Genomic DNA, 13,432 nt, shown 5'->3' with positions numbered 1-13,432 from the left:
AAATCGGCTTTTTCCTTATAAGAGAAGGACAACATTTACAGATAAGTTACTACCGCGATTGACAATGCACTGCGTTTATAGTTTATTGTTTATTTCTTTATGTGTTTATTTTATTTTATTCATGCTTTTGTCAGCCCGTTATTTTTTAATATTTTTACTTTTATTCATGCTTTTGCTTGCCAATTATTTATCAATATTTTTAGACATTTTAGCACTCTCGAATCAGCAGCTTTTATGTATGAATCGTGACGAAAACTTGACGCACAGTAACTCGCAACAGGAATGGAGCTTTCACGTTTGCATGAAAAAAACTTTTCGACCATGCATTCTTTGATAAAAATTGTTTGTCTGGGTGTGTACTATCACTTCCTAAAATTTTGCCCATCTTTTTAGAATCACCATCCATCCATAGTAACCTATAGGGCCACAATGTGGTTCCCCTGTTACACCTATAATTATTTTCTCTGGTACAAAAATGTCCCACTTGAAAATATTTAACTACTATTAAATTAGCTAAAGCAAATATATTTTACGTCGTTTAAAAATTTGAATTATTTATTATAGTTTTCTCTTAATACAAATCTGAATAACGTATTCCCCTAACACTTCCGATGATGACGTCACAAACCTATTGCGTGATTCTCGGTGGCTATGATTAAAGTCCCTGCCAAAATGAAAACAGAAGTTGACGTCACTAAGGAATATATGAAAACCATCTGTGTGTGTTATACGGTCCCAGAAAGACAACAAAGCAAGAGTTTTTCAATGATATATTAAAGCAATTGCATCATGAACCAAAATACGTGTGACACCAGCTCTTTCATTAAACGTTTGCTTCCAAGTTCATAGTCCCGCAGTGATGATCATAAAGATACGGTACCCAGTAGAACACCGAACAATAGTGGCTGTGGTCAGTAAGCGTGTGGGTGATCACTTTACAAAGAGATGAACTGTTCTATCTAAAATTTCTCGACTCAGGTCACCGGGCTACACGTCACTGTCACATTGCCAAACAGTAGGTGTGGTTGCTCAAGTCTTCGTTCATAAAGTCTTGGATGGAAATTCGATTCCTCGAGCAGAAAACTAGATGTTTCATTACGATTGTGTTTTAATGGTTTGGAAATCATTCCATCTCGATGAACCCCCTCCCTGCAGTTTCAGAGCCAACAAAAGTCCATGAACAGTTGTACAGTGGGGTAGAGTGCTAAAGTGATCGGTAGATTACCACCATCTGCCCTCTGATATAAATTGTGTCAGTGTAGAGTGTAACATACGCCAACATTGTTTACGGAACATCATTGAAGATGAATCCCAGACCTTCACCAATGATTCATTCGTGTAGCTCTAATGAAACTTTAACACCAGTCACAAACCTAGTAACTCTCTTACACTGCTGGACAATGATTTCTCGGCCACCGAGACAAAACTGTATCAAACATTTTACTCATTTTTTATCCGTGATGTTTATTTATTGCGTTATTGAAATTACATATATTTGCAGGCTTGTTTTGCTCAATTTAGCCTTACAAACCTTTGTCACAAGTAGAACAATTTAGAGAAGGACATCATAAGGAATGCATGCAGGGTCACGACGGGATTCGAACTCGCCACTGCGTTTGACGGGAGATGCCAAGAAGGTCCTCCGTGATGTCTTGTGTGCCCTCTACTTTGAAGTGCTTGCCAGACTGAAAAGAAAAAGGCAACAACACTAAGGAAGGTATGAAAAACATCTAATATTATGATCTGCCCTATACCTCACTCCAACCTTCAAAATTTATAGTAAAAGGTGGCCTTGTTACCTTGAACTACATACATTTATTTTTATCTACTTTGTCACGGGTATGTGCAGGGATTTGAGTACTACATACAAAGACCCACCTGAAGTAGAATAACAGTTAGTATAAACCTGAAAGGAACTGCACAAAGGTATGTTGCGGCTGGTTTCGAACTCGTTACCTCCTATATTTCGATCAATTCGTGGGAGGTTCTCGACCACAAAGACTCATTGAAATTACATACATTTTCAGATTTGTGTGCACAATTTAGACTTATAAACCTTTGTCAGATAGAACAATTTAGAGAAAGACATCACGAAGAATACATCCAGGGCAAAGGCGGGACTCGAACTCGCCACCTCCACGCTTCGCATAGTTTTTGGAGGGCGATAACACTCGGCTAGGGAGGAAACTCAATTTAGCATCTCTGTGAATTTGGAGGAAAACGAGAAAAGAAATGACCGGCGATCGGAAGCGTTCTCACTTGAAGTTGTCGTTCTATAAAAGCGCATTTCTCTACATAATACAGAAAGTTTAAGGAGATCTTCGTGTCGATGCCGGTGAATGCAACTCAGCGATATTCCCTCCAGGATTTCCCGTTTAGCTGCTTTTCCATGATTATCTCATCCGAACTGTGAGTACGTCTGTTATTTATAGTGAAATAGATAGTTTTGCACTGAATTAACAGTGTGTATTGTGATTTAAACTTGTAAGAAGTGGGCGTTTCACGCCGTTGTTATTTTTATGATAAAGAGTGTTTCTATTTTATGAATTTACGCAGTGGCAATGTATAGGCTCTATTTCAGAAATTTTTACTCTGAGAGTTGTGTGCATGCATTCTTAACTATCCTTCCTTAAAATTGTACCGTGAAAATATTACTCGTATGTATACTACATTTTATTGTGTTTATAAATTTTACTGTTTATGATCAGTAAAGCTGGTGTACATCAAAAGTATTGTGAATTTTCGTTGTGTTTTATTAACTTTTAGCGTTAAGATGCGTACTTTTTTTTAAAAAAGAGTTGTTAAGTGTTTAAATAACTTTAGTTTAATGGCTAATCTAAAAAGTTTATTGCTATAACTATGCAGATTAACTCTCCTGAACAATCGCCTGCAACTCAATGCGAGATTTTAAGTCTTCGATAGATATTACAGTAATTTTTGCTTTTCTGTGACAACTTTTTGAAACTCTTACTATTAGTTCACTACTCTCCCTCCCTCCCTCTCTCTTGTTCAATCGTTCATAAAAGACGTTCAACTATTCAAGTGTTCAAATAAATATTCTTGAACTTGTGGTGGATGATGACACTTGATGTAAATACAGTTTTTTTTTTCAAATATCAATTCATTCATTAAATTTTAATTTTATATGCGAGAAAAAATACTAATAATTTAATGAAGTGACTAAAATATTTTGCTGTTGACCGTAGTAGGAATTGAATTTAAGATTCTTTTATATTAGTTGTTTCTTGTTTTAATTGCCTGTAGACATGTATTATAATAAGTAATGACAAAAGCATCTTAATAATGAAAGTTGTTAAAAAAGGAAATATATTTTCTGTGCTTGTGACAAAACTGACCAGTCATTTCATAATTCTTTAAGTCTTTTTTTTTTCTTTTTAAATATATTACGGTGTTCATTGTTCAAAAATTGTAAAATTTTTAATTGATCCTATAGAGATTGAAATTTTTCAACGAATTTTTGTTCATGATTAAATTGCTTATCACAGTGTTTCCCAAAGTGTGGTACACGTACCCCCAGGGGCAAGGGGACAGTTTAGCGAAGGTACGCGTTCTAATGTGAAATATCTTGTAACAAACGAAATTTTTTAATTTAAAAGCAAAGCTTGCCACGAAAATTTAAGATTACGTATTTCTCTATTGGCTATTTTTTGCAGGAGTTAACAGTTAATAATGAATTGTGTCAACAGCCAGTTGTGACTTCTAAATTTTGTGCAGTTTTTTTTTATAAGTGGTACGCAGCGTTACAAAAAATTTAGAATAGGATTCACAAAAGTCATAATTTTGGGAAACACTGTAGTAGAAAGACGATTAGACATTAAATGTAAATTTGAAATTTGTAACCCTGTAGAAATTATTCATTAATGTAGATTATAATATATTAATGTAGATAATAAAAGTTTTTAAATTTCAGAAATTTTAATTGCAAACACATCAAATTTGAAAATAATGGCTGAAAATTTCCATTTCAAAATTTTTGGTCTTAATAAGAAAAGTGTAATCGTCATTGTTGTGCTTAAAACAAACATTTTTAAATGCGTAAGAATAGTGGCTATTTTTCATTTGATTAGCTGGAACGATGCGTACTTTATTGTGATTTATTTTAAGTACGTGGTATAAATTGATTGTGGCATAAAGTATCTAGCTTAAATATTATTAAATTTATCGAAATGAGCTATGATTTTTTTTTTCAGGAAGAGTTTAAAATCTGCATCACGCGATAATTTAAATGTAAACTCCTAACTTCAATTGAAATTGGATAATTGGAATTGGCTATAAACTGTTTAATTGTGGTAATTTTTAACTGTGGTACTTTTTAACATTTTATTTCTTTGCTGATAAGTTAAATAAGCCAGTTTTTTCATTATTGCTTGTCGAGTTTATAAAGAACTAGTTTTTTTCTTCCTAGTAACTAAATTTTTTATTTATTTTTTTAACATTGACGTTTAGGATGGGATGAGGAAGGTCAGAACCATTGAAATAGTTTGGGATCTGTCATTTGAAATAGTTCAGTTTGGAATTTCAAGAAGGTCATAACATTTACACATGTTTTTACGTAATTAGTTAAATTTTATTCTTAAAGTTAAGAGAGCATGAAGTTTCCCAATTGCTGAATCTCATAACTACTTCTTGTTACTCTTATGTTCAAGATCAGTATATAAAGGTTAGTTCCTGGACAAAATTAATAGATCTACTCTAGTTTAATAATTAAATGTTTTGCACGAGTTTATAGGCAATACTTTTATATTTAGACTTGTAATGGGCTTTTATTCAGCAAATTTTCTATGTATTCCTGTTTATATTTATTTTTAACGTATTGCATTGTTAACCAATATACAATATAACCGTATATAATGTTAACCAATTAATACACGAATGTGAACAAGTACAAGTATTGATGAAGCTATAAGTTATTGATGAAAACAACTAACTGTTGTAGAAGTGGCTCAAAATTAATTGTAGCACAAAAATACATTTTAAATGCTTATAAATACATATTCTTCTTTTAATACGAATTCTTTATTCACCACGCCAAACTGATTTAAATTAAACTGCTCTATTAAATATAATACATTAAGTTAACATTTTCTGCACTAATTTGTTTTAAAGTACAAAATCATTTTCATCATTAAGGAAATTTTTCCCAATACTCTTTAAAGAGAATTGAAATCTCAAATAACAGTTTTTAATTAGATTTCTCAGTACTGTAAAATTAATCTTGAGATTACATTCGGAGGATGAAACAAAAGATAGTAGATTCATACTATATTTGGAACTCCGAAATAGCTTCGAGGTGATGGCAACATTTCTGATTTTGATTCGACTTCATAAGTTGAATTTTTATGTAAAACAAATTTATTTCTTAAAGGGAAAATTTTTGTTTAAAACTAATCTGTAATTTATTAGTGTCGTATAATAATAGAATTAAACTTTAATACACTATAAAACTAAAGTCCACTAACTACTCTTTGTAATCTGAATAGACTTCTAAGATTACGCTGTCCCCTCCCCCGTTTTCAAAAGTAAAAATATATACAGTCAAACCTCTATTTAAAGAAGTCACTAAATCCCGATAATTTTGTTTTATGAAAAATTCGTTAGAAAATCACCTTTTGAAATACAATAACACAAAACGGATAAATTGATAATCACTAGACATAATTTAAATAGCAATTGAGACATCTTGTAAACTATTATCGACTATTTATTTAATAAATCTTTACTATAGAAATCGGCATGGAAAACAAAAAATTACTATCATGCTACTTTTATTTTCAACTAAAAAAGCTGAATTTATGTATAAAACTATAGCTGCATGTATCATAAAAGTAATTTTAAGCACTAGGAGGCTTCGCCCCCTGCTCGCTGGCGCTCGCCTACCCCCGGAACTGCTTTCGCAGTTTGCAAACGAAATTTTTGAATGTAAATTTTAGTAAAGTTTGTAGTAAATTATTTCAAGTTGTTAAACCAGTAAAGTTTTCAGTTTCAATTTTACTGAAAAATTAGGGATGGTTTTTATTAAGTAGATACCATGAAGGTACTGAAACAGACATTTCATATTTGTATGTATCTCAAATGCGTCATATTTTTAAATGTCACCACTGTTAATATCACCAAATGTTATCACCTTCCATTTAAACCACGAACTTAATGATCAACTCCCCCGAAACATTAGTCTGGCATGAAGAAGTCCCTTTTATTTTAACCGTATCGTGTAACTAAGAATAAGTTGTTTCTCTCTCCAGAAATTCTGACTAAAATTGAAATTAAATCATTTAATGGTGATGCTTTTGACGTACATCGAAAAACATAAATTTACTTTCATTACATCGCTTTACAAGACCTTGTACACATATACTGAAATTATTATGAACCAGTCTCATAACAAGTTTGCTGTACTTTTTAAAATTTCATGTTTACACTAGAATCTTGCAAATTATGATTAGTTACAGCAGTGACCGACCTTTCCGTGACCAATTAAAACACAATTTTAAATAGTTTCTTGCGCCTTAACAAACAAAATTTATAGCCCTATATTCAAGAGGGAATTAATTTACATTTGACTCAGTTTCTACACGAGCTAGAGTGCTCAGAATAACTTCAGCAGAGCGTTTGATAAAACAGAATTTCAAGTCTTCGGACTACAATCAAAATTTTCACCATTTTTGTTAACAATCTAGAATTATAGTCTATTAAAATTTCGACCAAATTGCGAACGACTAGCGTGCTCAAATTTCAATTTGAGTTATGTGCCTAATATTAAATTGACCAGCATCCTTCCTGAACTAGAAATAAACTGGTAGAGAGAAATTTCTAAATAAACATTCGATAAATCAATAATAAAAGTACTGTTTTAGTAGTACATATTTCTTTTCACATTCAAAATTATGATAATCTATTTCAGTTTATTTATTATAGGGTTTATAATAAACAAATTTTAAACTTTTTTTTTTCTTTGTGTGTCGTCAAATTTCAAAATAGTTAAAAGTGTACCGCGACCAAAAAAGGTTGAAATTTACTGCTCTAATTGTTATGGAAGATAAATCAGATTGTTACAAACTGTGCACAGAATCTAATTTATCTCTCGAATATGACCAATTTATTTCGATTTTCTCACATAGCCCAGGTTTTTGAGCCACATGGGAGCATAGGTCTAATGAGAGTTAAATATAACAAGATTTCTGTTTTTCTTTCAATCATTTGATTGTAAAAAAAGTTTTTAATCCATTAAGAGAGCCGTGGTTCTTCAGGGGGTATGCAGCTCTCGTTTACCAATGAGATGATCAGGGTTCGAATCCCAGATATGGCTGGTCGTTACGAATTCCGTCCCCGGCATGCACCAACCATTGTGCTGACGTTAAATATTCTCAGTGGTAGAGGGGTCATGGTTTAGAACCTCTTTGCCGTCAAGCTAACCATCGAAGGTTTTCGCGGTTTTTCTCTTGACTTAACGCAAATGCGGTTAAGTTTTATTTAAAAAAATGTCCTCCACGAAGATAAATTTCATCCAATGATTGATCCAAGAGTTCCCTTGTCTTCCGGACTGGGTACAAAATTACGGAGTTAAACATTAATAGTCGTAAACTCAAAGTTAGGTTTAGTGAACGAAGTTTATAAGAAGTGAAAGGTTATAAAATCCATTTAGAGAACTATTTACAGCAACAATGCTTTTCGCAGTATTTTACTTTCACAATTTTTGATTGGTCAGTAAATAGTCGAAGTGCCTGTATTTTATAATGAAGCAGCAAGTGCATAAGTTACTTTTCAAGCATTAGGGAATTTTAAGACTATAAACGTTCACAATTAAAACTTTTTGTCTGATATTTACTAAAAAAAAATTTTGACAAGTGCTGTTGTGAAGCGATGAACGTGTTATAAAACGGAAAAATTTCTATGGATTGGTCTAAACAAGTGTGAAATCCGAATCGGGGGGTGGTACACGGCCGTTCTGCTCCCTCTTCGAGCTTCACGCTTGTTTAGCAGTTTCGGAACTTTTCCGTTCTTTCAGTGCAGTAAGAACCAGGGTGTCAAAAGAACTGGGTGGTCCTGGACATGTGATACTAGCCCACATGTCCGTGACCCTAAGTCACTGAAGAACTCTGGCTCTTACAGCTAAATATATTTGACTGTTAAATTATTTTTCCCTCTCTAGTTGAAGGGCTGAGGTAGGGTAGAGTAAGGTCCTGGATTGTAGCTAAAGGTTACCAATCCGTGCCCTGAAAAGCCACCCGGCTCTGTACTAAAGTTTAATCTTAGAAAAAGAACGTTTATAGGTGCTTGGAATCGATTTCGATGTTCACAATATTTTCCGGAATATTTATTGTTCATAGATAAGGGATAGGATAGGAGATTTGAAAATATTAACTTATGATATTTTTCCAATTTTGAGCTTAACTTGAATTAGGCTCTTAAGATTAGCTTTTAAAAGCTTCAGATTTATTTGAACGGACAACACTTTCTTAATACCGAAATTTTTTAATTTGAAAATTTAGTTTAATAATAGAAAATATAAAATATTGAAAATTAAAATTGCCAAAAACCTTTCTATCCAGTGCTTATATAAGGTTCAAAATCCTGGGCTAAATCAAAATTGTCTGAAAATATACTAGCTTTTAAAAAAATGGTTTATAGGATTCAGTGTGCAATATAGTGATAGTAAATGAAATCACAATGAGCTGTACATGCTGTATACTGTTATTCACAACCAACAATAAATTGCGTCTGACTTGCTTTAAACAAATCTGGTCCCTCAGTGGACTGACTGATCGTAGAGACACTGTTTCCAGTAGAATACAGAAGTCAATCATCCCTGGCTGCGGTCAGTAAGTGGGTAGGGGACCACCTTGATCAACCTGCCTGGGCTGAGGCTGCGCGGCATCAGTCTCACTTAAACTGCTCTACCATAAAGTGCTCGACATCGCATGCAGGTAGTAGGGCTACTAAAGAAGGGAATCCATCCTCACTGCAGAGTTTCAAAATTGCGATGGTATGTCTTCGGATCATTCTGGGATGTTTCCCACACCATCTCTAATAGCTCTAATGCGACATAAACACCTAACTTTTTAAGCCAATGGGAACCCGAACAAGAGGCAGGCCCAGGGAATAAGGTGGGTTGACTACATTTAGGAGGATTTCAAAGCACTTAGAAGAATCAAATACCTCGGCGAAAAAAATATTATGTCCTTGACCAACAAGGAAGTCAAAGTTAAGTCAAATAATTTTACTAACAACTCTCGTTGAAATATAACAAACTTTTATTATTTTTTACTGAAGACAATTACTCATTTGTTAAGTGATATTTTAATTTGCTCAGAATTACCATAAATTGCATTATCTCTATACTTTGCGGCGTTCTTTAAAAAGTTCCTTTTCAGTTCATCAAAAGAGTGCATGCAATATTTGTTAGTATGTCTCATATTTATAAAAGTTAATTTTTTAATGTTAACCCATTTTAAGCCATCAAAATGTTTCGGTTCTGTTAGGAAAAAATTATGCGCAGTTGAACACTTTCTAATTTTTGTTTTATAATGCATGAAAACATGCGAAGGTGGGAAATGCAGTATAAAAATGTGTTGTTGCGGGTTCGCATAGGTAATATTGGAAAGCGGGAAATAGTTTAGTTGTAATGGAATGGCAACAAAATATAAAATATTATAGAACAAACAATCGATAAGTTAACAAGAAAAACGATGTCTAAAATAGTTATTCTTTCTATGTTTCTTCCTATGTAAAATGTCCTTGTCATGTAAATAAATGTGCTCTTGTCTAAAACAACCTGTATCTTCTTCTTGTGAGTCGAAGTTCAATATTAGTATAAAATTCAAAGTTCGACTTCGCAACATTAAGTGGCGTCCGTGTGATATTCAGGAGCCAAGCATAAAAAAGAAAGGACAAAAAAAACGAAAGTAAGTGAAACTATCAGACTTTAATTAATATTTCACTTCATAAATGGAAGAATTAAAAAGTAAAAGAAAGCCATTGCGCCAAGGATTTACTTTAACTGCCAATAATTTAGAAGCAGAGTTATCGAACACGGAGATTAAAGTGGTTCGCGTAAAGATTTTATTATCACAATTGACGAATAAATTCGAAAGATTAAACGATGTGCAAAATCAGATTTCTGAAAATTTATTAAAACTAGAAAATGATGATGATTATGAAAAAGATTTTGAAGCCAATGAAGAATATATTGACAGATATGTGTACTTAAAAGAAACTGTTAATCTTCGTTTGGCGAACAATGAACCAAGTTCACAAAATAGTGCTGAAATGAAGAGAAAATACAAGCTTCCAATGTTAGAACTACAGAAATTTAATGGAGAAATAAAAAATTGGCTCGGATTTTGGGGACAGTTCCGTAAAATACATGAGAACAACACCATCGATGATGATGATAAATTTCAATATTTGGTTCAAGCAATGGTTCCCGGGTCACCAGCAAAAGAACTGGTAGATAGTTTTCCACCGTCAGGCCAAAATTATCAAAAAGCAATTACTCAACTAAATTCAAGATTCGCAAGAGATGATCTGATGGTCGAAATCTATATTAGAGAATTGTTAAGATTAGTGTTGGCACAGGCTACAAAAAAAGGTCACATGCCATTGGCGACATTGTATGATAAATTGGAAACACAGTTACGAGCTCTGGAATCGCTTGGCGTTAAAAGTGATATTTATGCCGCCATGCTTTACCCATTAGTAGAATCAGCTCTTCCAGAGGATCTTTTGAAGGCGTGGGAGAGATCTCGATCATCCGGAGAAGCAAATGCTAGCACAGAAAATCTTACAAAATTATTGAAATTTCTGAGAATTGAAGTTGAAAGTGAGGAACGCCTGCAAATAGCTCGTAGTGGATTCGGTAGCCAGGGAAGTTTTGATGCAGTTCCACAAACTGCCGCTTGTATATATTCTGGTGATTCAAGGAATAACACGAGTGATTTCAAAAAGTTTAAATGTATATGGTGTGACAAGGATTCACATAGCTCAGTGGAATGTTTCAAGTTACACAATTTAAATTATAACGATAAAAAGACAGTTTTAAAAGAAAAAAGAGCATGTTTCCGTTGTTTGAAAATCGGCCATCCAGCACAACAATGCAAAAGTTCTGTTAAATGTTTACTGTCAAATGTCTTCTATCACAAATTAATGTGTTGGAACATAAAAAATGGTGAAAACCAAGGTCAAACAAAGTCAAGTATTAAGAGAAGAAATTATGAAAATTGCAGCATTGAAGATTGGTACTACATTCCAAGTGAGCCAAACGCAGCTGATCTCCTATCTAGAGGCTGTTGTCCAAAAACATTATTTAAGAGCAAATGGTGGAGCGGTCCTAATTGGCTTAAAGAAGACCAGGAAAGTTGGCCTAAAAGTAACTTTAACGTTGTTGACAATATCACCGAGAAGATAGAAACATCAACTTCATCACATGTTTTATCAATTCCTGAAGTATTGAGTACAAGACTGTTATATTTCTCTAAGTATCACAAAATTGTAAGATTGATGGCATGGATTTTGCGATTTATACGAAATACTCGAATTAACATAGGAAAAGAAAGTTTTAGATGTGACTTTGAGCAGCACAGAGTACAATGAAGCAGAAAATCTCCTCTTAAAGCTAATTCAAAATGAAACTTTCACAAATGAAAAAGACAAAAGAATAAAAAATATGCAAGTTTTTCGAGATGAAAATGGTCTAATAAGAGTGAAGACCAAATTGTTATTGGGAGAAGAAGATCTTGATTTCAAAACACCAGTGTTATTGCCAAACCACCACTTTATTGTTTATCGTCTATTACGCGAAATGCATGAAACATCTTTGCATGCTGGTTTACAGATAATGCTCTCAAGAGTTAGAGAAAAATATTGGATCTGTGGAGCAAGACGACTCATAAAGAAAATAATATCACAATGCACTATCTGTCTAAGATTTAAAGCCAAACATTTGGAGACTCCTACTGCATCCTTACCAAAAGATAGAATTACCAATTCAGCAGCATCCAATTCGGCATCGATTATGCTGGACCATTATATCTCAAAAATGGTGGGAAAACATGGATAGCTCTTTTTACTTGTGCAGTTTATAGATGTCTTCGCCTTGAACTAGTTCAGAATTTATCTACACATGCTTTTTTGGATGCACTTCGTAGATTTATAGCACACAGAGGAAGAGTCGATACTATTTACACAGATAATGGTGCGAATTTCCGTGGAACTAACGATAAACTCAGAGAGTTGAATTGGGAAGAAATTCAAGATTCCTCATCCATTCATAGGATCAATTGGAAGTTCATACCTCCTTCATCTGCTTGGTGGGGAGGATTTTGGGAGTGGATGGTACGAATGACTAAGGAAATTTTAAGAAGAATCCTCGGTAGAGCATTGCTTTCATATGAAGAGTTGAATACTATTCTTTGCGATTGCGAAGCCATAATAAACTCAAGACCTTTGACATATGTGTTTGATGAAGATAGCTTAGCACCATTAACGCCAGCCATGTTTTTAAATAGCTTGACAAGTGCTGATGTTACCGATCTAGACAAAATTGATAACACATCCTTGAACAATAGATATCAATATTTACAAAGTATCAGAGAAAACTTAAGACAGCGGTTCAAAACCGAATACTTGGCTCAACTTGTACAGCGTGGTAAAGAATCAAATAACAATTTAAAAGAAGGAGACGTGGTGCTTATTGGCGATGATAATGTCAAAAGAATAAATTGGCCTTTAGCAGTTGTCTTAGAGTTATATCCCGGCAAAGATGGCATATCAAGAGCTGCGAAATTGAAAACAATCCATGGAGAGAAAATAAGACCCTTACCAAAGCTGTTTCCCTTGGAGATTTCGCCTGAAGAAACAGATTTTTACAAACCGAAATCAGCAGCCCCTATTTCCGAAGGAATACGGGAGAATATTACTCGTTATGGAAGAAAGATAAAAATACCAAATAAACTGGACTTGTGAACTATAAAACATTTTTACATTAGGACATTAAAAGTTAAAAATATTTTTATAATCAGAAATTGTTGTCTTAAAACAAAACAAACAAACAAAAAATTAATTAAAAGTTTAAAATTTATTTGTTGGTGGGGAGGATGTTGCGGGTTCGCATAAGTAATATTGGAAAGCGGGAAATAGTTTAGTTGTAATGGAATGGCAACAAAACTATTTCCCGCTTTCCAATATTACTTATGCGAACCCGCAACACTATCAAACTCACAAATGGACCAATCAGAGGTTAGCGCTGATTTCCAGCTTACGCCGTCCTGTCCTAAGAAACCAAGCCTTAAGAAGTCAACGAATACTTTAGAACATTAATTACTATGAAAGCAAATCATGAAACTTCAATATTAAAATCTAAGTGCTTACCTGCAAACTGAAACTTTACTGAAAATAACTAATTACATTTAATAAA

General features: G+C 33.5%; 1 long non-coding RNA gene across 1 annotated transcript in view; it reads left to right on the top strand.

Moving 5' to 3' along the window:
* Positions 1-2,137: 2,137 nt before the first annotated feature.
* Positions 2,138-13,432, top strand: part of LOC139425102 (uncharacterized) — a 35,915-nt gene continuing 24,620 nt past the window's right edge. The window contains exon 1 of the long non-coding RNA XR_011636304.1: positions 2,138-2,409. This is a non-coding gene — a long non-coding RNA (uncharacterized lncRNA). The remainder of the gene's footprint in view (positions 2,410-13,432) is intronic.

This window comes from Parasteatoda tepidariorum, chromosome 3, assembly GCF_043381705.1.
Source record: "Parasteatoda tepidariorum isolate YZ-2023 chromosome 3, CAS_Ptep_4.0, whole genome shotgun sequence".
NCBI lineage: Eukaryota > Metazoa > Arthropoda > Arachnida > Araneae > Theridiidae > Parasteatoda > Parasteatoda tepidariorum.
Note: the sequence above shows the minus strand (reverse complement) of the source record. Positions and strands in the feature narration are given on the sequence as shown.